Genomic DNA, 21,089 nt, shown 5'->3' with positions numbered 1-21,089 from the left:
TGAGGCACAACACATCTGCAAGTCCGAATTCATCATGTAGTTTTAGGTCCACAATGTGAGATGGAAGTCCTTGCGTGTTGTGGTGGATGATTGTCAAAGTCTTTAGAGTTTGGTCCATTGATTTAAAAAGACTCAACAGTGGTCTGGCACTCTGGAAAGATGCTTGATTCATATTTTCCAGAGCTGTCGTGATTGCAGGGTCAGAATATATCTTTTTCTCTTCAAAGTCCGTAATGGCGAGACCCTGAAGTGAAGTTGTGCGACTCAGAGCAACATAAGCCATTCCTGGTTCCAAAACACGTTTGAGGCCGACGTCGACGTCATGGTCCTGCCTTGCACTTTGTGGGCTGTACATGCAAAGGCCAACTTGATGGGAAACTGACGTTGAATGACTCCTTTCCTGCTCGTGTTCTCCTCAGATCTTTCCATGTACACCAAGTTGTCTGAGGGACCTTGGATCTTTTTACAGAATTTCTGTCGTGCTGTAGGATTGTCCAGCTGCAAACCAATCAGCCTCACGGCTTCTGAGTCACGTTCAGTCATCACAATGTGCCAGATTGTTCCAAATGTCCCATTAACACTCCCGTCCTCCACGTCCAGATTCCTGATCAACATAACGCACTTCCTTGAGCGGCCATTATGTGATCTGGCAAGTCTCTCTTGCTTCCTTTGATGTTCTCAGACAGAATTTCCATGCAGCCTGTTCTCTAGTCCTTTCTGTAGTCGCCGGCTGCAATTTCAACAATGTCCTTGTGGAGGGCGGCTACAGTAGCAGCATTGTGACAGTCGACTTCTTTGTTTGTAGCGTAGATGTGTAGCCAGTCTGCTGGACAATCCTTGATATCAACCACTGCTTGTGTGAGCAACTCTCTGTCTTCATTGCTCAGGGGATCTTCCTTTCGCTTCACTCTGAGGCGGTTCAGGAGTTCAGCCAAAACTAGATCATCTTTCTGTCGCATGATCTCTGTCAGGTTGACCATTGTGAAGTGACACAGAGTTTTGTGCAGATCCCTTTTATTAAGAACACACCCAGGACACAGTGCACAAGCACCTCACGATCAGCAGCTTCTCCTTCTCTGCAGCAGCTTCTCAGTCCGAACCCAGCTGCAGTCTCCCAGTCCTCCTTATCAAGGCTGGCAGGGTGGAGAGGCTGATGGGACACACCTGTGTCCCGTCAGCCTGAGTGGCTGCAGCTACTCCACCCTGCCACAGAGGGGAATGACGTTTTTGCCTTGTGTTTGCTTGCCATACACGACCCTGAAATCTGATGCAAACATGGCCAGAGACACAAGTTCAAACCCTTGTGCGAAAGGTCTGTCCACGTATTTTTCAGGCAGCCCCGACATCCACACGTCCTCTGAACCTGGTTCCATGTTTTCTACTGATGGGGGGACTAATTTTCAGACCGTCCTCAGCAGTCTGGAGGAACACAACGGAACGAGAGCACTTCTTTAGAGGCAAGCTGCAAGTACCCGCCGCGGTTTCTTGAGCGCTGACCTCTCTGTGTTTACCGTACGCCTGAATGATTTGCTTCATTTCATCACGCTCATTAACGTTGGATTTTTTTACTTCTTTGATGACCGAGTGGAGGAAGTCAATCATCTCGTGCTCTGGCTCGGTCACACATGACATCATGAACATGGCACAACTATAGTCATCAATAACATGTTGAATGTCCATGTTCTCATTCCAGGCTCGCAGCAGATCTGGATTGTAGTTATTGATCCAACAGTCGTTTGTATCACGCTTTAGCGTGACTACATAGCTGCTTGTCAGACGAATGACAGCGCAGGAACTCGTCATGTGTCATGTTGCATTGGTGGAGCAGGTCTGACAAGCTGCTGATGGAGACGTCTGGATTCATCAGCAAGTCCCTGACTGGCTTAAGCTTTGTCTTGGCTTCGCTTTGCATCCTTGCAATCATCTGCCTATGCTGCTTTAGTTGTTCAGCTTCTACAGCTGGGTCTACGTCTGTATTTGGTGGTGTGAAGTTTACTTCTGGCCTGGTGATGAGTGTTTCCTCCATGGGCAGTTTAGGGAAGCCGAATCTGCAGGCAACTTTACCTTTTTTGCAAGACTTTGAACGGTTCCTGCTGTGCACCTGAACCTCGGATACAATTTTGTTCAGCTCTGGGTCTGTCTCTGGGTCAGGCATCGTGCATGTTATGTATTTATTGATGAAATTGCAGACACCGGTGTCTAAATCCTCTTCAAACCTGGGTGCATCTTTGATCCAGACCAGCATGTGATTGTGTGGGCTTCCTCTGGCTTGAAACTCAACACGGTGAAAGTAATCCTCTCCTTCACCAATGGGCTGTGCTGGTGAGAGGATGAGGATGTTCATCAGAGCATCCACTCTCTTTTCAAACATGTGCATAACTGTGATGGGGTTGCTGCGCAGAATGTCACATTTGGCGTTCCAATCGAGCTCCGAAAAGTCCCCGAGCTCACCCTGCTGAGCCTTAATGAGCTCTACAACTTCAATTCAATTCAATTTTATTTATATAGCGTCTAATACAACAGATGTTGTCTCTAGACGCTTTACAGAGATCCAGAACATGAACATAAACATAAATATAATTATAAATATAAATATAAGTTAACTTCAGGCCATCTCATCTCTGCAGCGGAGAACGTTAGGAAGAATGTCGGGTTTCCCAATCTGCCTAAGCATGGCGTTGAGATCCTTCAGTGTTTTGTCCCAATAAGCTGGAGCCTCTGAGGGGTGGCATGAATCTTACTCTGTTTTGAATAAGCCTCTCCTCTCATACTGTTTGTAGCCAAGTGTGTCTCTGTGACAAACTGCAAAGAAAAGGCGGCTTTGGTCACTGGCTAACCGTGTATCTGCAGCAAATAGCCTAGTGTTGAAGTACATGCTGGGGGACAGTCGGGCGGTTCTGGCTTCATCTAGAGTGTTCTCTCCTGTTGGAAACTGCACAGGAAAGGCCATGGCTTCTAATTTTGGTATGGCAAAGAAACTTACTGGTTTGTTGCCTTGGGCAGGTGCAATGCTGAATTTTCCTTCACCATACGAAAGGATTTCCTATGCAATGTCGGGTGGCTGCATGCAGGTGTCCAGAGCCAGACCAGGTCTCAGGTCCTCCTTTTCTTTGTCTGATGACTCTGCTCCACCTGAGCTGCTGGATTGGACTGGTCTGGTTCATCCTCCTCTAGGTCTACGTCCATGTCCGTTTTCTGCTCTGGCTGCACAGCAGCTGCAGTGTGTGCTGTGAGTCTTCTCCATTAACTGACTCATCTTGGCACTCTCATCAATAGACACATCTTTGTACTCTGAATGTTGCTGTTTGAGTTTGGACAGGCCAGCTAGCACATTCTTCATGTTGATGGTGTAAAAATGCTGGTAGCCTTTGTATTTAATGTGTCTTTTTAGTTTTACTTGCAGTAGCGGTGCTTCACTTCTGGGCCTTGGGAGACTGTTAATGGTTGCTTGTATCTCTGATGGAACACACACAACAGCTCCGTGCACAGCCTTGTGCCGTGGCATGCTACCTCTGCTCAGGTGGTTTTCACAAGTGTGGCAGATCCACTCCTGCAAACTCTCTTGTCGAGCAGAGCAAGGGGAAGAGCAGTCAGTGTCACAAAAGTGAACGTAGTTTCCTGACGAGCAGGCTGCTGCCATTTTAGCGTATTTGTTATATTTGCCCCTTCTGCATAACTTGACCTGATTAGGAAACATTGTTCTGTTACAGACTGGGCAAACATACGTGGGTCCATGTCTAATGGTTTCACGGAAGGCAGCTATGGCTGCCTTCCGTCAGAGGATTGATCACACGCTGGGGAGTTTGCTGGTGATGGGTTACAAGCCGTCTGTATTTTCTTTGTATCCTCAGTGATCTTTGCAACTTGTAATGGAGGCCAAAATCAGCATTTGTGGCCAGTTTGGTTACTCTGTGCTGGCTAATGCGTTGTATGCGACGTAGTCTGAACTCTGTGTCATTGTGGTACCTGGTTGACATATACATTTTCTGTTTGCTCCGAAAAGCAGGATCTGTCTTGTCTGATGTTTTTTTTTTTTTTTTTTACAAATCTTTTTATTTGTTTTTTTTCTTTTCCAGTTCACATACAGTAACAGTAAACATAATTCAATAAACAATTCAAAGTGGCGAAGCGTTTCTGTTGGCAATTGTTATATAAAAGGTGCTACAAGGGTAATAAACAACAGAAATCCTAACATAAGCCAGAACATCTAACGAGATGATTACTTCCGGTAGGACAGGGTTGGGGGAGTCGATAACGTTAAGAAGTCGTCTGGTGTTAAATGACGAATTCCTTCCAGCCATAAAGCCTGTCTGGTCCAGAGAAATCAGGCCAGGCAGGGCTCTTTGCATACGTGTGGCTAGGACCTTTGCCAGAATCTTTTGGTCCACGTTCAGAAGCGAGATAGGTCTGTAGCTGCTGCATTCCACGGGATCTTTATCCTTTTTCAGTAAAAGGGAAATATTGGCCTCAGATAGGGTTGGAGGCAGTTTACCACTGACAAAAGAATCATTATAAACATTAACTAAATGTGGGGTAATAAGGTTGGAATACGCTTTGTAGAATTCCACACCAAACCCATCCGGGCCAGGGGACTTGCCATTTTGTAGCTGCCCTATAGCCTCCGCCGCTGAGATTAATACACCCAGTTTGCCAGCCAAGTCAGTATCTACTTGGGGATACGTAATCCTCTCAAGAGGGTTATGGCTGTCCCAGATTTCAGGCCGATGCTCTGAGGTATAAAGGTTTGAATAGAAATTCAGAAACGCGTCATTTATTAGCTTGGGGTCAGTGACTATTGCCCCCGATACCGACTTTATCCTTGGGATAAGTCTTGATAGAGCAGTAGCTCTGGCTTGATGGGCAAGAAGTTTACCCGCTTTATCGCCCAGTTCAAAGTAGCGCTGTCTCGTTTTCAACAATTGTGATTCAACCTTGGATGTCATCAGGCGGTCAAACTCAACCTGGAATTTAAGGCGCTGATCGTAAAGAGTGGGATTGGGCGCGGCAGCGTATTGTGTGTCCACTTTCAATAATTGGTCCGAGAGCCAGATCATCCTATCCGTGTAAGCCTTTTTCTGCTGGGAAGCAAATGAAATAACCTGTCCCCGTAGGTACGCTTTACATGCTTCCCACAGAGTGCCTCTCCCAATGTCAGGGGTGTCATTTGTCTGGAAAAAATTTGCGATTTAGTCCGAAAGAAATATCTTGAAATGGGAGTTGTGTAACAAAAAATGAGAAAGCCTCCACTGGAAGTGAGGAGGTGTGCAGTTAGGAAAGTGCATGACAGCCGATGTAGGTGCATGGTCTGAGACCACTATGCTAGGATATTCGCTGGAGGTGATCCAATGTAATAGTCTGTTGTCCATGAGAAAAAAGTCAAGAGTACGAGCCATGAACGTGGGAGAAAAACGAAAAAACTTTGGAGGACGAATTGAAGAATCTCCAAGGATCACTTAAAGTGGAAATGAAACGTGCATGTTTTGGCACTGGTAGTGGTCAAATATATTTAAAAAACGACTTTGTCTAAAATCAGATTTTTTTAAATTGTGAAACCCATAGAAATAACACATTTATTTTTGTAGTTTCTATCTAGTTCTCTGGCTAGCGAGCCGCCATCTTGAAGTGACGTCGGTGCTTACGTCACGGGGTTGGTTGGTGCTTTGAACGCTCTATTGGCAAGACAGGACAGCAAGTGGTTTTTGCGAAAGATCATGGATGAGGACGAGATTGAGAGGACTGTGGAGGTCAGCAACCCTATGGCTCATGCTTTTGAGCCTATTAGACGAGGGAACCGAGCGGTGGTGATGGTTAGGGAGGAAGAAGTCGTGGAGGAGCCGGGTGTTTTGGGTGAGGAGCAGTTCGGCAACACTACCTGGTGTAGGTGTGGTTTATGCACGGTGATGCCCACCGTGCCGGAGTGTATCTGCTGCCAAGAGGCTGATCTGGACCATTTATTGCGTGGTCAGATATGCATCACGATGGACCGCTCTTATAACATGCTGTGTCGAGAGGTGGATGTGCTGGAGGTGGCTATGCTGTCCCTGAGAGATGTCCGAGCGGAGACCCTGGTGCGTCCTATCAACAGCAGGTAAGTGAAACTACAGTAAACGAAAAACATACACACTACATGGTGTTGGCCAGAGACAGGGATGATAGTATACAGTGCTAACAATGTTTTCATGTGCAGTTTTTCTTAACATACTGTAAAACGTTAATTGACCAATACCTATTTATTTGTGTCGCTTCTCTGGTGATAATTACTAGCTAAATCCTAGCGCTAGCTAGTTGATGCTAACAGCTGTTAGCTAACAATGATAGTAGTTGTTCGCTGTTTTTCATAAGTCTGTGTCGCAGGAGATATTATTTTGTTCGCCAAAATTATTCTTAGGATAAGTAAATAATACATGAGACATGATGGGCCTAAATTTGACATGTAATAGACTTGATGTGACCTGATCAGGTTTTGGAGAAAGTTTTAAGGGTCCTGGAAAAGGTTTTAGAGGTCCTGGAGAAAGTTTTGGGGGTCCTGGAGAAAGTTGTGGGGGTCCTGGAAAAGGTTTTAGAGGCCCTGGAGAAAGTTTTGGGAGAGATGGAGCTCTTGCGCCCACAATTACTGTAAGATAGTAATTGTGTAGTACTGTAGTACTATAGTAATAGTTGTAAGTAGTATAGTAGTAGTATAGTACATATAGTACTGTAAGACAAAGTAATTACGTTACAGACAACAAAATTCCATGACTTTTCCAAAACGTTTGTTGATTTTACTTATTTTCAAGGCTTTTGCAGGCCTGGGAAATTACTTTGTGAAGTTTCTTGGCTTTTCCAGGTTTTCCATGACCGTGAAAATCCTGTATAGATAAGACCTGTTGTGAATTGGGTTACAATGGTTTGTCATTTTATATATTTAAAAAAAAGTGGGTCCCCAGAAATAAAGTTTGGGATACACTTGACTATGTTATATAAGCACTACTGGTGAATGAGCCAATGTGATGAAAAACATCTCAGATGTCAGATATAACCATATGCAACATGAAAGCTTTCTGAGTGTAGTTTGTTTACGTCCAGTTGCAAGGCATATTATGAAACCAATGTTTGGGATATTGTGGTCAAAACATTGTGTTGTAGACAGTTTGATATTGGATATTCAGACATTCAGGCAAGTTCATTATCAATAGCTTTTGAGTAAGCCTACAATTACATTCACCAAGTGTTCATCCATGCAGAAAAGTTTACTTCAACCTCATTCTTCACTTCAACATAACTCATTGTTAAACATTCAAAAACAACTAACAATTCAATGAAATACATAGAATAAAGCAGTATACAAAAGGCATACTTCAAAAATATCAAACATAAGTATTATATATAAACAATCAGAATGTATATCACTTATAATATAAACTAAATCTAACCAATACATTTCTGTGTCATCAGTCTCTTTAGGCTGACTGCCTACAGGCAGTTCACCCTTTGGGCCAGGGGATATCTGGGGAGGAGGAACCGCATCCCAGTTCCAGCCTGCGTGGTCAGCTCCATCAGAGACATTTTTCCCTCCCTGGAGTACCATGGATTTGAGTATGCCTATATATATATATATGATGATGAAGGTTTCTATGCTTACTAGGGATTTTTTCATATTGAGTTATATATAAATTATATATATATATATATTATTATATATATATTATATATTGTATTATATATATATATATATATATATATAGTATTATATATATATATATATATATATATATATATATATATATATATATATATATATATATATATATATATATATATTCTATTATCTATATTTCATACCTAATGTTTACAATTAAATACATTTTAGAACTCTAAATTTGAAAAAAAAATTCTGTCAAACTGAACTCTGCTATATAATCATTGAACATTAATGTAATTTCAGCTTTGAAATCTGCTCAGATGCTTGGCAACAGACAGTGCTTTCTCTGGACTTTCCACCCCTTTATGCTGGGCCAGAGTGATCCGACTCGGTTTTCAGCTCCTGCAGTGTTGCCCGGATGGAAGCCGACTTGCATCTGTTGACGACTCCTGCCACAATGTTCTTCCTGAAGGTGTAATCCTTCTCCACCTTCAGTGGGGACACCACATATCGCTGAGCAGCCTTTGAGTACTGGTGTTTATGTTGCTCCTCACCTTTTGCAGTTTTAGCAGTTTCCCTGTTCACGTTACTGTTGTGATCCAGTGCAGCAAGACGCAGACGTGCTTCCAAACTGTCTCTCAGAAATGTCTTCCTCTTTGTGGCGTACTTTGTGTACAGGGAGTGAAGACTTTCCAGCTGTCCCGTATGAATGCCCAGTGTGGTTTTCTCCAATTTCTTCAGGAGCAGCTTGTCAAGCACAATCTTCTGCAGGTGCTGGAACGCTGCAGAGCTTGGGAGGAGCCACGGACGCTGACTCTCTTCCTCAGGTGTGTAGGGAGGGTGCTCACACTTTGTCATGGTCTCACCGCTCCGAGCCCACTACTTCACGCCGAAGAGGAAAAAAGAAAGTGTTCTGATTAAAATAAGGAAAGTTGGACTATATAACAATTGCGTTCATAAGGATAAAGTAAAAAAAAAAAATTTAAATTAAAGAAATAGTCCCTTCTCCCCGTGTGTATCTGCCTGTCATGCACGGGTACATGCGCACATGTTGTTACAGCCGGAATTATGGTTCTGCGTCACACCAACGCAGAGACTACGCCGTAGGGTCCGGCGTAGGGTGCGCGTCGCCGCGTACCCTACGCCGTAGGCTCTGCGTTGGTGTGACGCGGAACCATAAAACAGCCTAGAGCAGTTCTGAGGGGAGACGGGAGGGAGGAGGGGGAGCCGGGCCGCCGTCCCGAGTGTCTTGATGATTTGCTGATCCTACCGTTAGTTTTTAAACTGTAAAAAGTGGGGGGGACAAATACATGATTTTGAAAAGACGGGGGGACATGTCCCCCCTGTTGCGCCGGGGCACTCACGGCGTTTAGCGCAGCAACGGCGTGCTGCCACTCACTCGCTTTATTTTATTGTATAGCCTACTATTTGTATACTTATTCTAACTTTTACTGTGACCACCAAATAATGTGGTTTTCCTGTCCTCCACATCATATCTAGGTCTCCGTGAAAGTCAGTGTCACGGTGGCTGCTACTTCTCATTCATTCTGACGCCAAACTATGGATCTGCGCCAAACAGGCTGCAGGAAGCCACTGCGCATGCTCAGCAGGCTCATCCATATGCATTTCTGGGCGTGATAGGAGGCGGATTCAGCTACGCAACCTTCCAGCTGGACTGCGTGGAAGTCTGCGTGCACATGGTTTTATTGATCCAGATTTTTTTTTGCGCCCGGCATTTTCGGCTTTTGAGAGTACGTGCACTTTTAGTATGAATTCTACGCACTCCATTTTAAATGAGGCCCCTGGGCTGTCATATCTGCCGTCTCCTGTCAGAGTTAACGGCTGGTCATATAGGGCACTCAGTACAGCCTCATTGTGTACTGTCCACGCATGGTTGACCTCTGGGATGACATAGGCCTTCTGTATGTTGAACCACTGTCTTTTTGAGATGGTTTCCAGACCAATGGTGTCACACACCTCCATGAATGGACTACACTCATTTCCCGTGACAAACAGAGCAGCAGGGACAGAAACATTACATTCCATTATTCCTCTAACTAAAGGCTGGGAATGCCACTGATAATCATGGCCATCAATGCACTCGGTGTTAATCCTGAGGCCAAATCCACTTTTGGTGACTGTTGGTGACCTCACCAAACATTTGCCACAACCTTCCCAGTGGCACACACGGAAGAGCTTCAACAATTCTCCTGTTGACACTATACTTTTTCTTTCTTGAGAGACATCCTCATCCTCATCACTGACACTTTGCTCCTCATCACTGATGCTTCCTTCACCACTCAAGTCAAACTCATCCTCACTGACACTGTCTTGACTCACTTCCATCAAGCTCTCCTCCTCAGACTCTTCACAGCCCTCACTGCTAAGGTCGAGATCTTGCTGAGATGGTGGAGACCTCGCTGGGGCGTGGCCTTCCATAGATGATGTATGAGGGTATGTAGTAGAAGTAGGGTATGAATGGTCATTTTTGATTACTTGGTTGGTAACTATATCATCTGTTAAAGTGCCTGTGCAAACGTACTGCTTATTTCCTCCCTCTTGTGTGTGCTGCTCAAATGTATCAGTCTGGGTTAGGGATGTCCCGATCAGGTTTTTTTTGCCCCCGAGTCCGAGTCCGAGTCCTTTGATTTTGAGGACTTGCCGATACCGAGTCCCGATCCGATACTTTTATAAAACAATAAAAATTGAAGAAGAGAAAAGAAAATTATGCAGGATGACCCTTTTATTATATTTTAACATGTGTACTGTAAACTGAGCACATAGGAGGTAGGCAGCTTGAACATTCTTAAGTCAGTATAAAAAAAATTTCTTTTCTTTTTCTTTTTTTTTTCTTTTTTTTTAAGCATAGGGCTGCTTCAGCTTCAAAACAAACAGGCGTGCTCTGCGCGCATGCGGTGTATGGCTGCCGCTCCGAGCCCACTACTCCACGTGTGCGTTGATTTATGGTCCCGCGTCACACCAACGCAGAGCCTTCCGCGACGCGGAACCATAATGTCGGCGCCGCAGCTCCGCTTCAGTCCTGGGGCCTCATCTATAAAGCTTGCTTGCGCAGAAAAAGCGCCTGAAAGTTGCGGAAGCCACCATCTACGCAAAGCCTCGGATCTAAAAAGAAAAAAACTAACCGATGGCTGCCGCTCCAAGGGTCCAGGGTCTGGCGTAGGGTGCGCGTCGCCGCGAACCCTACGCTGTAGACTCTGCGTCGGTGCGACGCGGAACCATAAATCAACGCACACGTGGATGTCGGCGCCAGTGAGTATTTTCACCGGACATTTTGACAGGAGAGATTATATTATGCTTTATTATATGCACTGTGTGTGGGTGGTCTGGGTGTTTAATTGTTAAATAAAAAGGGTCTGCACAAGCTTCGTGTCTCTCCATCCTTCGGGCGGGCCCCCGTGGCACGCACCCTGCCACATCTGGCACCCAACGTGGGGCCTTCGAAGGTGGACGAGAGAGGCATGGAGCGGGCCCTGGACACGCTCGCCCAGGCCATGGCGGGCATGACGGCCATGTTCCGCGACCAGGGAGAGCGGCAGCTGGCCGCGATGGAGGCGCTCATGGCCGCGGGGAGACCCACCCCGGCGCCAGCAGCGCGGGAGGAGATGCCAGCGCCGCAGCTCAGCGGCCGGGAGGCAGGAGCTGCGGGCCGCCAGGCAACGGCTCCCGAGACGGCGGGACCGACGGAGCGACCCATCCCTGCACCCCGTCTGAGGTTCGCCGCGGCAGCGCTGGTGGCGGAGCTTAGGGGCCGTGAGGCAGAAGCTGCGGGCCACCAGACGACGGCTCCTGGGATGGAGTCAGCGGCGGAGACGGAGGGGGAGGCGGAGTTGGCTGGGGAGGCGGCTGCGGAGGCGCAGCCGCCAGCGACGGCGGGTCCCGCGGAGACGGGGCCGGACCTGCGGCCAGAGCAAGGTGTGGGGGAAGTGGCGGTCCTGGAGGCGGACCAGCAGCCGGCGCAGGGCTGCGTCACCAAGGAGGGCGTGGTCCGGGACGCACCAGCTCCAGGACGGGGCTGCGCCGTGAGGGACGCGGTCGTGGACGCACCGTGTGGCCCGAGGCCACCATGGGCCCGGCCCCGAGAGCGTCTTCCACGGCGGGCGGGCCGACGCCGGGGGCGACCCCCCCGACCGTTGCGCTGGTCAGGCCGACGCCGGGGACGACCCCCCCGACCAGGAAGGCCCGGAGGGGTTCCGGGCTTCCTCTCCCGCTCCGAGGGGGCGGGGGGGGGAGTAGGCTCGTTCCGGACGGACCCCGGCTCGAGATTGGCGTTGGGGGTGTGTGGCCGGGTGGAGAGGTTGACGGGACACGCACCTGTGTCCCATCCACCTGAGTGGCTGCCACGCCTCCACCCGGCCTGCCTTTATAACGCAGAGCTGGAGAGCAGGAAAAGGTCGGATGAACTGCTGTCATGCTGGGTGCTTAAGCACTGTGTGTGGGTGGTCTGGGTGTTTAATTGTTAAATAAAAAGGGTCTGCACAAGCTTCGTGTCTCTCCATCCTTCGGGCGGGCCCCCGTGGCACGCACCCTGCCACAACCGTCTTTATATGTCACTATCTCTATCTATAAATGTCTATCTTTCTCTATCTGGATCTTTTTCTGATCTTTTTATTCCTCTGTCTCTGTCTCTATCTCTCACTACCTCTACCTCTACCTCTGTCTGTGGACTCCCGCGAAGCTAACCAACCCCGTGACGTCACGGCCAAGATGGCGGCGTCCGTGCTATGAAAGCTATAACGGAAGTTCTTTTTATTTTTTATTGTATTACGTTTTTCATGTTTATTACATAATTGGTGAATAGAGTGGATATCCATTTAGCAAATAATGTATACTTGACTGACTGCTTCATTTCCACTTTAAAGCCGTATGGTTTTGGAATAAGTGGCTGCATAGATGGATACTCTCGAAAAGTACTGTGGTTGAAATTTGGAGCAAGCAACAATGACCCAGTGGTCATTGCCCAGAATTATCTGAACTGTCTGTCAGAATGTGGAATCATTCCAATGCGACTACGCACTGACTGTGGTACTGAAAATGGCACAACGGTGGCAATTCATTGTACCATACGATCATCTCACACTGACGACTATGCTGGGGCTGCCAGTCATTTGTACGGCTCTTCAACGGCAAATCAAAGTATCGAAAGCTGGTGGTCATGTTTTCGCAAACAGAGGTGTCATATTTTTCAAATGGACTTTAAAACAGACAATAGAACATTGTGGTCGTTGCATGTTCATTGCTTTTTGATGAACAACAAATTATATTTATCATTAAATTGTAACATTTTAGATTGAATCACAATCCAAAAACATAAAATGAAATGCATCCCCCTAATTCCAGTTTGTGTATTCAGGTCGCAATTTTGGATGGACCTTCTGAACGATCTGAGAGAGAGAAATCTCTTCAATAATAGTCATGCGCACACATGCCTCCTGCGATTTGTGTTTATGGATGTGCTACAAAGTGACCTTGATGAATGCAGAGAAAAGTGGAACACTCATTCAATCAGACCTGTTAAACAGTCTCGTTGTCCATCTGGTAAACCAGAGGTTATGTACAACCTACCTCACAGGTTAGTTTTCAGTGTTTAACTTTTTATTTTCCCTGAAATAACATTATAAAACACAACAAAAATGAACATCATCAAAAGATGAGAAAAATTATTGAAATAACATAATAATAGAAAAGGTAATAGTCTTAGTTTCAGCTCGGTAGTTCAAGCAACACATAACACTAAGACTATGAATATATTTTCACTCCCAGGTTTGGTGGAAATGACTGTGGGTTTCCAGTTTCACTGGAGGAACTGCGGCCATTTGAGAGTGAGGCAACACACAGTCCATGCGGAGATCGCCATCTCCAGTCACACTTTGAGGAGCTACAGAGACAAAGTAATCTAATGCAGCCATTGACCTGGGAGACCTGTGTGGAACTCTATATCACCTTGAAGAACATGGCTAATTTGTAACAGAACTGAAAATACAGGTAATAACTGTTGAACTAAAAATAAAAAATAAAAATTAGTACAGTCCAAAACCAGGTGAATTTTGTATTCCAAAGTCCATGTCCTTTCGAAACTCTTCATAAGTCATTGACAGTGGAATTTCAATTGTGTTTGCACAGGTTCTGCTGCATGGGAAGCGAGACAGCCTTTGAAACTCCAGCTTTGGTCTTGGATTAATCCCACATGGGGGCAGGGAACTGAGTCCTGTGGCGAACATCAGGATGTCAGGGAGGGAAAGTCCTGTGTGTTTATCTGAAAAAAAAAGTTATAAAAATGTGTTTTATTAAACCTGTCATTCATAAAAGATGAGAGAAATGGGAACAATTGTATGAAATGCTACTGTAATAAACCTTCTGTATCGAGGAGATAGTCTCTCCAGAATGCTAGTACTCTGGTTTCCTCTTGGTGTCTTGTGGTGCCTTGTTCACTGAGTTGAACCTTGAAAAGGTTATCCAGTGTTGTGGATGTCAGCTGTTCCACACTTGAGCACATAAATGCCTTGAATATGGATGCATGCTGCTCCAAAGCATGAATCACATTAAGTGCTGAAAGCCCATCCTTGAACCTACAAAATTTCCAATATTTTGATTTCTGTTGACAACACACCTCAAGCAAGGAGGCTCTCATGGTATCATCTGTGATGTCCTCAATCCTTGCTTCAACATCAACGCTGGATTTTCCCGTGAGGTGGTCGTAGAGCATTTCCGACAAGAATCGTGGCCCTGGACCACCGTGGACTATTGATGTAGCGATCATCCTCCCAACATGAAAATATTCATCATCTCTGGCAGCTGTTGATATTTTACCATCCATTAGTGCCACTATTAAAATCAGTTTCAAGTCCACATGAAAATGCATACCAGAGTTAATTTCACTAAATCCAGGTGCAGAGCTAAAAGCAGATGTTGAATTTCCAGTATGAATTCCAAAATTATTTTCAGAAATGCAATGTACTTAATTTAAGTCTGAAACAATAAAATGTTTACCTGCACAGTCAAACGTGAGAAATCTCCTATATTCTGGACCATCAAAGATTCTCCTTGATCTAAGGCAGTCCATCAGCAGGGTGAGGAACTCCCGTTTGGGACCACCAGTGTCCACTGCATCCTCTGCTCGCCCCTCATCATCAGTGAATTTAACCAAAATTTAATGTGATAGGTCATAAGATGATCGCTTAAAGCCTCTGAGGGCTCCATCCCATATATTTGCCCTGTTGATGTTGAACCTGCTGTATGATGTATTGGTAATCTTGGAGGCCAGTTCTGAAACAATGTTTTCAGCACTCAAGCTCAAACCCTGTGGACTGTAAGAGAATATCAGTGTACATGATTTCCAATATTGGAGCCAAAATAACAATGAGGTACTGACTAGTAATACATCATACCTTTCCTCTGCAGGGTATTCTTGGTGGTCATCTGAGTCAGACTCACTGTCAACAACTACAGGGGCATACACGCTGGTGTAGTTGCTGCAGGGAAAGAGTTCATAGACTCAACTGTAAAATGCACAGTTAACTGTTTTTGTTTGTTTGTTTGTTTTACAAAGAATGACAAACCAATGATACCTGAATAAAAGGTACATTCTTACACTGCCCAGAAATTTTTAAAAAATGTGTTTGTTAGAGTTCTAATGGTATTTTGAATCTAGCAATAAAAATGAATATTAATAAACAGCTGGACACTCCAAGAAAGAAAGTATGAAACATATAACGGGATTGCAAGAAATAGGCTAAATGTTAGCATAACACCTTCCATTTTTTAACTATTTATTATTTTCTTCATTCAACACATATTTACACACACACTAACCAAACATGTTAAGGTTGCAACTGTCCACCAGCTTACCCATAGCAGGTATTCAGATTCTGTGAAGATTTGAACTGTTCCTGGGCAGGTGATTGCTGTCCATCCTAAATAAAAAATAATACATTTTTAAGTTAATCAGTTAATCACTCAGCATTATTACCTGCTTAGAACTAATGCACATCATAAAGGATGGATACAAAGGACTTTGAATGACTAGGTGAATTTCCAAAATTTATGTTAAAGCGACACTATGTAACTTTTCCACCTTAATATCATATTTCCAGAGTCATTGTGATGGTACATCAACTTCCAACAGGTTTAATGAACCTCTGTCATGGTCTGAGGGGTCTGTATCGCCTTCACTGGCACTATGTAACTTTGAGGAGCATGGTAGGAACCCTGCCACACTAAAAAAACTACAAATCTTTACGGCTTTGACTGCTTTACGGCATACGTCACTTCCCCCTCCTTCCCGATTCGCAGTCGAGACGAAAATGGGCGGGGCGTGGAGCTCAGAGCTCCGCAGAAGCTGGTAACCCGTTGCTGTGTTGTGGCTGCAGCAGCTCCACATAACAGACGTGGGGAAAAGATCGCTAATGGTTTAACTTTTCAACGGTTTCCTGCTTGGAGGCAGAACCACGCAGGCCAAGTATCTGATATAACAAAGTAAAAGAGTGAAAGAGTCGTCCGCTCGCTTGGATCGCGGCTGTAACGACCAAACACCTTCGAAACAGTAAAGCCTGAATTATGGTTCTGCGTTAAATCGACGCAGACCTACGGCGTAGGGTACGTGGCGACGCGCAACGTACGGTGCGTGTCGCCGCGTACCCTACGCCGTAGGCTCTGCGTCGATTTAACGCAGAACCATAAATCAGCCTTAAAACACAAACACTCACACAGACCGGGTCGGATCAACACACGGGTTTTATTCCCCACTTCGCCAGCTAAACGCAGTTGCTGGCCAGCTCTCTGCGGTGCAATTAACCCCAATCTTCAGATAAAACTAGTTTGTTGAGGAAAAAATATTAACTCTCATTTGTAGCTGCAGGGGAAAAAAATAATCTCATGAGGAAAACAAAAATATTGCTCACGCCTCGGAGCCTCTTCAACATAATATAGCAGTCAAAAAAAAAGAAAAGAGAAGTAAGAGTGATACAAAACATGTACTGTATGTTGTACTATTATACAAATTTATTGAAACACATGGCGAGTCAAACATTTACCAAAGCAGCTGCCAAACACTCCTAAACAAGGGAGCCTAAGACTTTGGTTGTGCAGAACTGCGGCAGTAAATCCTCCGACGAGGAGCTCCACTCTTTAGTAGGGATTTCATATGGATCCAGACCGTTAATAATCATTATTTTCTCCATATACCACTCCCTGGCTTCCTTGTTTAAGGTATCCTGGTAAATTCCAGTTCCTTTCCAGCAGTTTAACATCTTTTTTTTTTGCGTTCCGTCTGTTCACTTGGTGAAACAGAAAAGCGTCCCGTCTTCTCTCAAAACAAATGCAGCTAGGATCTTTCCGGCAGTACGCGCTGGTGCTCATGGGAAACGTAGTGTTCTTTCTGGTAAAACACTACCGCTTTTGTCCAAAAGATGCCGACAAACTCAGAAAGCTGAAAGTTACGTTGTGCTGCTTTAAAGGCTTCACCTTCTCCTCTGTTTGGTATGCTAACGCTTAGTACATTTAGCAAAGGCAAGCGCAACTCGTGGACCACATGGCCTAATGGACAAGGCGTCTGACTTCGGATCAGAAGATTGAGGGTTCGAGTCCCTCTGTGGTTATAGAGCCTTCAGATAGTTAGAGCTGGTGTCCTAACTCACATTCAATCTTTAGAGGACACTTTGGTTTAGCTACCCTTTCTGGTCATTGAAAAAATAGGGAGAGATTAGAAGTTCTCTTGAGTAACCCTAACCCTAACCCTTATTCACGAAGAAGAAATAAAGATGACTTTTAAACAAAAGGAATTTAATAAGTTTATAAAGCGAGGGGTTTATTTTTTATTTATTTTTTTTCTCCCTTGTCTGCACACATATTAATGATTGATACCATGACGGTAGAAACCAAAAGTATATATATGTGCATTATTACTATATTTAATATATATACATATATATACGCATACATATGCGTACACATACATAAATATACACATACAAACCCAGTGATTTTTTTTTTTTTTTTTTTTTTTGGAGCGGGGGGGGTGACGACATCCACTGCCAATCCAGGAAGCAGGAACACACGGAAACACACGCACTGGAAATCTGCAACAAAAAACCACAAACAAAGCACGAAACCGGCACGGAGCCAACCAAAACAATAACAGCAATCGACCTAAATCTTGAGATCTGATCGCAGTCTGAGCTAAGCTATCGCTACCGCTACCTAAACCCAAAAACTAGAGAGCCAGCATGCAGGTGAACAAGCCAGTGTGTATGTCTATGTGTGTGTGTGTGTGTGTGTATATGATCATGTGTGTGTGTGTGTGTGTGTGTGTGTGTGTGTGTGTGTGTGTGTGTGTGTATATGCATGTGACTAAGTGACTATGTGTGTGTGTGTGTGTGTGTGTGTGTGTGTGTGTGTGTGTGTGTGTGTGTGTGTGTGTGTGTGTGTGTAATAAACCAAACAAAGTTCCACCTGAAGTGTATCTATAGTGGGGGAGGGGGGGGAGCAACCCTGCCACCCGCGAGACCAGAGGCCGACACGGAAGAGCCCGGAACCCAGGCCACCGGCAACCCCACAGAGGGGAGAAGTAGGAGTGAGGCAACCCACCGCCTGCGAGCCCCCCCCCCCACGGCGCGGGAAGAAGCAGCCAGGGATCCCGCGGCGGCAGACCGCGACCCAGGCAATCCCCGGCCACCCGGTCCGGGCCGGACACGCGGCCAGGAGGCCCTCACCCTCCAGGCCAACGACCCCCACCCGGCAGGGGGCCAGCCTGCCCGGAGAGACAGAGCCGACGCGGGCAGGCGCACCCGCCCCCCACGAAAGTGGCCCTCCAAGACCAGAGGGGCGCCCCGCCGCAGAGGCAGCGGGGGGGGCCGGAGTCGGTGTCTGACAGTCAGTTACCCCCCCCCCCCCTCTTAAACATGACAGGAAGTGCTGCTCAATTCTGCTTTAAACTTTGCAGGTTTTTCTTCCGTTGAGGTCTTTCTGTCTTCTGTCTTTCAGTCTTAAGAATGTTTTAAAAACTGGGCTAAATCAGACCAGAGTGTCTACAATCCTGACAGTTTTCGGGTACTGTAACAATGTGGAACGGACATTCATTCAAAATTAGATAGATAAATAAATACTTAAATTATTAAATATTAAATTAAATAAATTAATATGACAATGACATAAATACAACATTAAGTTCAATTGAAGCTGCAAGCAGCGATGAACGGGCCCTCGCACCCTTGTGCACATTCAGGCTGCAGTGGAAGCTTGTATGACTTGATGTAGATTCTTCAGGCCTGGACATTTAGCGGATGAAACCACCCACGACTCTCTATATAAAACCATTCAAAAGTTATGGCAGAAAGTAGGAACTATCACATATCGACCAATCAGATGAAGGGGCGGGGCTAATTTGCAGCAATTATGTTCAAGGACTCAAAACTGAGTCCGATGACACCACCCACTGTCAGGGTTTGACATTTCCCACAGTCTGTGTTTTCAGTTCTGCTCCTCCTGTGTCCCATCTGCCCTGATTGTCTGCCCCTGTGTCTCGTTATCCCCTGTGTCTCGTTATCCCCGGTGTATATCTGGTCTTGTCTTTCCCTGCTCCATGTCGGTCCGTACTGTTTCCTCCCTCCATGTGTCCTGTCAGGTTTTTGGTTTTTGCGCTCTTGTTTTTGTTAATCCTGCTCTGCAGCGTTTTTGGTTCTTTTTGGTAAGTAAATCCTGTTTTTTTGCAACTCCTGCTCTCCTGCGTTTGTGTCCTCAACAAATCACACCCGTGACACCCACGAGTCTTTATGTCAACGTTATTGCAGAAAATCTGAACTATCACATATCGACCAATCAGAAAAAGGGGTGGGGCTAATGCATGCCAATGAAGGTCAAGTACTCAATACAGAGTCCGATGACACCACCCATGACTCTTTATGTCAAACCATTCAAAAGTTATGGCAGAAAGTAGGAACTATCAAATATGGACCAACCAGATGAAGTGGGGGCGCACTTTTTGGCATCTATCGTTGCCACGGTAACGCTTTTGACTGAGAAAAGTAATGCGCGTCGTCGCAGGATCAAGACACACATTTTGATGTATAACACACCTGGGTGCACGTTACGGCTCGGGCTGTATTAACGGCCAAAGACATGGCATAAATTGCGGCAAAATTACACGATTAATTCAAAATGGCCGACTTCCTGTTCAGTTTCGGCCATGGGGCCAAGAGACTTTTCTTTAAGTTGCCACATGATACAGGTGTGTACCGATTTTCGTACATGTACGTCAAACCGTATTGTGGGGCTTGAGGCACAAAGTTTTTTCTGTATGGATCAATCAGATGAAGGGGGGGGCGTGCTTTTTGGCGTCTACCGTCGCCACAGTAACGCTTTTGACTGAGAAATGTAATGCATCCAGCAGGAAGAACTTTACACATCATTTGGCTGAATGTGTGTTAAAAATGTTGTCAGAAGTGGGATTTGAACCCACGCCTCCACAGGGAGACCAGAATCCTCAGTGAACATGAAGGAAATAGTCAGTCCTTGAGTCTGGAGCCTTAGACCACTCAGTCATCCTGACACTGCTACTGTCACTTCATACAGTTACCAAGGACAAAATATGACAATCTTGGAGATAGATAGATAGATAGATAGATAGATAGATAGATAGATAGATAGATAGATAGATAGATAGATAGATAGATAGATAGATAGATAGATAGATAGATAGATAGATAGATAGATAGATAGATAAGAATGAGTTTGGGTTTTGATGCACCTTCAGATAATTATTACGTTTTACTTTTTGTGTGGAGACCATTGTAGGTATTTTCTGCAGATTAAAGGAACAGTTATGCTTTTCTCAGGTTCATACTGAAATAAAAGGTCAATGCATGATGCAGGTTCAGGAAGAAAGTTTGTTTTGTTGACACATGACTTTGTCAGTTGGGTTCCTGTGGTGATCGTCTATGCACTGTGCTTCTCTATGCTTTTATTGAGCAAAGCTGTTCCCTCTTTCTTTTCTGTCTCTCCATTTTCTTTGAATGTTCAGGCTCAGAAGGCTCGAAGGCTCAGATACCTGAGATTATGTTGCTTTTTGCACGTGGAATACACTGCAGAATGTTAAGCAAAATGTTTCCGTTTCAATAGAAACAGCAGAGGGCGCTGTTGCTAACTTTGGTAACGTGCACATGTTATCATCTTCATCGGCAAATCAATTACATGCATCAGATACATTGTTATAAATACGAACTCTTTCATCCAACCCTGGACTGTCATCAAAGACATGTGATGTCATTGATGATGTCACCAGTCTGTCCCAGTAAAATCCATCTCAGTGACCAGAACAGCAGTGGAGGTGATTCCTTTCTGCTCACCTTCAACCTGGACTCTACACTTCAAACAAACTTCATAAATGTAGCCGGGCTTCGGATGTTAGTGCATTAAAACAATCATCTAAAAGAAAAGAAAAATAATGTTTTAGAGG

At 45.2% G+C, this 21,089-nt stretch overlaps 1 protein-coding gene and 2 non-coding genes across 3 annotated transcripts in view; 1 reads left to right on the top strand and 2 right to left on the bottom strand.

Annotated features, from left to right (window-relative positions):
- LOC133452321 (NLR family CARD domain-containing protein 3-like) overlaps window positions 1–21,089 on the bottom strand; it is a 674,416-nt gene that overhangs the window by 348,679 nt on the left and 304,648 nt on the right. The gene's annotated exons all lie outside the window — the stretch shown is intronic.
- On the top strand, window positions 17,163–17,235 carry trnar-ucg (transfer RNA arginine (anticodon UCG)). The gene has a single exon. It is a non-coding gene; the product is annotated as a tRNA-Arg (tRNA).
- trnal-caa (transfer RNA leucine (anticodon CAA)) lies at window positions 20,069–20,183 on the bottom strand. Its single transcript has 2 exons — window positions 20,146–20,183; window positions 20,069–20,114 (listed from the first exon to the last, which is right to left on the bottom strand). It is a non-coding gene; the product is annotated as a tRNA-Leu (tRNA).

This window comes from Cololabis saira, chromosome 10 (genome assembly GCF_033807715.1).
Source record: "Cololabis saira isolate AMF1-May2022 chromosome 10, fColSai1.1, whole genome shotgun sequence".
Lineage (NCBI taxonomy): Eukaryota > Metazoa > Chordata > Actinopteri > Beloniformes > Belonidae > Cololabis > Cololabis saira.
Note: the sequence above shows the minus strand (reverse complement) of the source record. Positions and strands in the feature narration are given on the sequence as shown.